The following is a 5,649-nucleotide window of genomic DNA, read 5'->3' as shown; positions in this document are numbered from 1 at the left end:
TATGAGGTATGACGTTATAACGTATAACGTCCGACACTATAGCGGTATAACGTATAACGTTATATAGTATTACGTTATAACGTATAACCTTATATACCATCACGTTATAATGTATAACGTTATGAAGTATTACAGTACAACGTATAACGTCATGAGATATGACGTTATAACGTATAACGTCCGACAGTATAGCGGTATAACATATAACGTTATGAAGTATGACGTTATAACGTATAACGTTATGAAGTATGACGTTATAACGTATAACGTCCGTCAGTATGGCGGTATAACGTATAACGTTATATAGTATTACGTTATAACGTTTAACGTTATATACCATCACGTTATAATGTATAACGTTATGAAGTATTACAGTACAACGTATAACGTCATGAAATATGACGTTATTACGTATAACGTCAGACAGTATAGCAGTATAACGTATAACGTTATATAGTATTACGTTATTACGTGTAACGTCAAGTAGAATTACGTTATGACGCATAAAGATATGTTGGATTATAGTATAACGTATAACGTTATATAGCATCACATTATAACGAATAACGTTATGAAGTATTATAGTATAACGTATAACATTATGAAGTATGACGTTATGACGTATAACGTAATGAAATATGACGTTATAACGTATAACGTCCGACAGTATAGCGGTATAACGTATAACGTTATATAGCATCACGTTATAACGTATCACGTCATAAGGTATTACGTTACGACGTATTAAGTTATGTAGGATTATAGCATAACGTATAACGTTATATAGCATCACATTAAAACGTATAACGTTATGAATTATTATAGTATAACGTATAACGTTATGAAGTATGACGTTATAACGTATAACGTCCGACACTATAGCGGTATATCGAATAACGTTATATAGTATTACGTTATAACGTTTAACGTTATATACCAACACGTTATAATGTATAACGTTATGAAGTATTACAGTACAACGTATAACGTCATGAAATATGACGTTATAACGTATAACGTCAGACAGTATAGCGGTATAACATATAACGTTATGAAGTATGACGTTATAACGTATAACGTTATGAAGTATGACGTTATAACGTATAACGTCCGACAGTATAGCGGTATAACATATAACGTTATGAAGTATGACGTTATAACGTATAACGTCCGTCAGTATAGCGGTATAACGTATAACGTTATATAGCATCACATTAAAACGTATAACGTTATGAATTATTATAGTATAACGTATAACGTTATGAAGTATGACGTTATAACGTATAACGTCCGACACTATAGCGGTATAACGTATAACGTTATATAGTATTACGTTATAACGTATAACCTTATATACCATCACGTTATAATGTATAACGTTATGAAGTATTACAGTACAACGTATAACGTCATGAAATATGACGTTATAACGTATAACGTCAGACAGTATAGCGGTATAACATATACCGTTTTGAAGTATGACGTTATAACGTGTAACGTCCGTCAGTATAGCGGTAAAACGTATAACGTTATATAGTATTACGTTATAACGTATAACGTCATATAGTATTACGTTATGACGTATAAAGTTATGTAGGATTATAGTATAACGTATAACGTTATATAGCATCACATTATAACGTATAACGTTAAGAATTATTATAGTATAACGTATAACGTTATTAAGTATGACGTTATAACGTATAACGTTATGAAGTATGACGTTATAACGTATAACGTCCGACAGAATAGTGGTATAACGTATAACGTTAGATAGTATTACGCTATAACGTATAACGTCATATAGTATTACGTTATGACGTATAATGTTATGTAGGATTATAGTATAACGTATAACGTTATATAGTATCACGTTGTAACGTATAACGTTATGGAGAATTATAGTATAACGTATAACGTTATGAAGTATGACGTTATAACCTATAACGTTATGAAGTATGACGTTATAACGTATAACGTTATGAAGTATGACGTTATAACGTATAACGTCCGACACTATAGCGGTATAACGTATAACGTTATGAAGTATGACGTTATAACGTATTACGTCATATAGTATTACGTTATGACGTATAATGTTGTGTAGGATTATGGTATAACGTATAACGTTATATAGCATCACATTAAAACGTATAACGTTATGAATTATTATAGTATAACGTATAACGTTATGAACTATGACGTTATAACGTATAACGTAATAAAATATGACGTTATAACGTCCGACGGTGTAGCGGTATAACGTCTAACGTCATATAGTCTTACGTTACAACGTTTAACGTTATATAGTATTACGTTCTAACGTATAACGTTATGTAGGATTATAGTATAACGTATAACGTTGTGTAAGATTATAGTATAACGTATAACATTCTATAGTATCACGTTATAACGTATAACGTTATGGAGAAGTATAGTATAACTTATAACGTTAAGAAGTATGACGTTATAACGTATAACGTCATGAAATATGACGTTATTACTTATAACGTCGGACAGTATAGCAGTATAACGTATAACGTTATATAGTATTACGTTATAACGTATAACGTTATGACGTATAAAGTTATGTAGGATTATAGTATAACGTATAACGTTATAAAGCATCACATTATAACGTATAACGTTATGAAATATTATAGTATAACATATAACGTTATGAAGTATGACGTTATGACGTATAACGTAATGAAATATGACGTTATAACGCATAACGTTATGAAGTATGACGTTATATACCATCACGTTATAACGTATAACGTTATGAAGTATTACAGTACAACGTATAACGTCATGCAATATGACGTTATAACGTATAACGTCCGACAGTATAGCAGTATAACGTATAACGTTCTATAGTATTACGTTATAACGTATAACGTTATGAAGTATTACAGTACAACGTATAACGTCATCAAATATGACGTTATAACGTATAACGTCCGACAGTATAGCGGTATAACATATAACGTTATGAAGTATGACGTTATAACGTGTAACGTCCGTCAGTATAGCGGTATAACGTGTAACGTTATATAGTATTGCGTTATAACGTATATCGTCATATAGTATTACGTTATGACGTATAAAGCTATGTAGGATTATAGTATAACGTATATCGTTATATAGCATCACATTATAACGTCTAACGTTATGAATTATTATAGTATAACGTATAACGTTATGAAGTATGACGTTATAACGTATAACGTTATGAAGTATTACAGTACAACGTATAACGTCATGCAATATGACGTTATAACGTATAACGTCCGACAGTATAGCAGTATAACGTATAACGTTATATAGTATTACGTTATAACGTATAACGTCATATAGTATTACGTTATGACGTATAATGTTATGTAGGATTATAGTATAACGTATAACGTTATATAGTATTACATTATAACGTATAACGTTATGAAGTGTCATAGTATAATGTATAACGTTATGAACTATGACGTTATAACGTATAACGTAATAAAATATGACGTTATAACGTCCGACAGTATAGCGGTATAACGTCTAACGTCATATAGTATTACGTTATGACGTATAACGTTATGTAGGATTATATTATAACGTATAACGTTATATAGTATCACGTTATAACGTATATCGTTATGGAGAATTATAGTATAACGTATAACGTTATGAAGTATGAGGTTATAACGTATAACGTCATGTAGTATTACGTTATGACGTATAAAGTTATGTAGGATTATAGTATAACGTATAACGTTCTATAGCATCACATTAAAACGTATAACGTTATGAATTATTATAGTATAACGTATAACGTCCGACAGTATAGCGGTATAACATATAACGTTATGAAGTATGACGTTATAACGTGTAACGTTATGAAGTATGACGTTATAACGTATAACGTTATGAAGTATGACGTTATAACGTATAACGTCCGACACTATAGCGGTATAACGTATAACGTTATATAGTATTACGTTATTACGTATAACGTTATATACCATCACGTTATAACGTATAACGTTATGAAGTATTACAGTACAACGTATAACGTCATGCAATATGACGTTATAACGTATAACGTCCGACAGTATAGCAGTATAACGTATAACGTTATATAGTATTGCGTTATAACGTATAACGTCATATAGTATTACGTTATGTTATAAAGTTATGTAGGATTATAGTATAACGTATATCGTTATATAGCATCACATTAAAACGTATAACGTTATGAATTATTATAGTATAACGTATAACGTTATGAAGTGTGACGTTATAACGTATAACGTTATGAAGTGTGACGTTATAACGTATAACGTCCGACACTATAACGGTATAACGTATAACGTTATATATTATTACGTTATAACGTATAACGTTATATAGTATTACGTTATAACGTATAACGTCATATAGTATTACGTTATGACGTGTAAAGTTATGTAGGATTATAGTATAACGTATAACGTTATATAGCATCACATTATAACGTATAACGTTCTGAAGTAGTATAGTATAAAGTATAACGTTATGAATTATGACGTTATAACGTATAACGTTATGAAGTATGACGTTATAACGTATAACGTCCGACAGACTAGTGGTATAACGTATAACGTTATATAGCATCACATTATAACGTATAACGTTATATAACATCACATTATAACGTATAACGTTATATAGCATCACATTATAACGTATAACGTTATGTAATATTATAGTATAACGTATAACGTCATGAAATATGACGTTATTACGTATAACGTCCGACAGTATAGCAGCATAACGTATAACGTTATATAGTATTACGTAATGACGTATAACGTTATGTAGTATTACGTTATAACGTGTAACGTTATGAAGTATGACGTTATAACGTATGACGTTATGAAGTATGACGTTATAACGTATAACGTCCGACAGTATAGCAGCATAACGTATAACGTTATATAGTATTACGTAATGACGTATAACGTTATGTAGTATTACGTTATAACGTGTAACGTTATGAAGTATGACGTTATAACGTATGACGTTATGAAGTATGACGTTATAACGTATAACGTCCGACAGTACAGAGGTATAACGTATAACGTTATGAAGTATGACGTTATAACGTATAACGTCCGACAGACTAGTGGTATAACGTATAACGTTATATAGCATCACATTATAACGTATAACGTTATATAACATCACATTATAACGTATAACGTTATATAGCATCACATTATAACGTATAACGTTATGTAATATTATAGTATAACGTATAACGTCATGAAATATGACGTTATTACGTATAACGTCCGACAGTATAGCAGCATAACGTATAACGTTATATAGTATTACGTAATGACGTATAACGTTATGTAGTATTACGTTATAACGTGTAACGTTATGAAGTATGACGTTATAACGTATGACGTTATGAAGTATGACGTTATAACGTATAACGTCCGACAGTACAGAGGTATAACGTATAACGTTATATAGTATTACGTTATAACGTACAACGTTATATACCGTCACATTATAACGTTTAACGCTATGAAGTATCATAGTATAATATGTAACGTTATGAACTGTGACGTTATAACGTATAACGTAATAAAATATGACGTTATAACGTCC

Source organism: Bombus fervidus, unplaced genomic scaffold (genome assembly GCF_041682495.2).
Source record: "Bombus fervidus isolate BK054 unplaced genomic scaffold, iyBomFerv1 scaffold0020, whole genome shotgun sequence".
Taxonomy (NCBI): Eukaryota; Metazoa; Arthropoda; class Insecta; order Hymenoptera; family Apidae; genus Bombus; species Bombus fervidus.
This window is presented reverse-complemented; position numbering follows the sequence as displayed.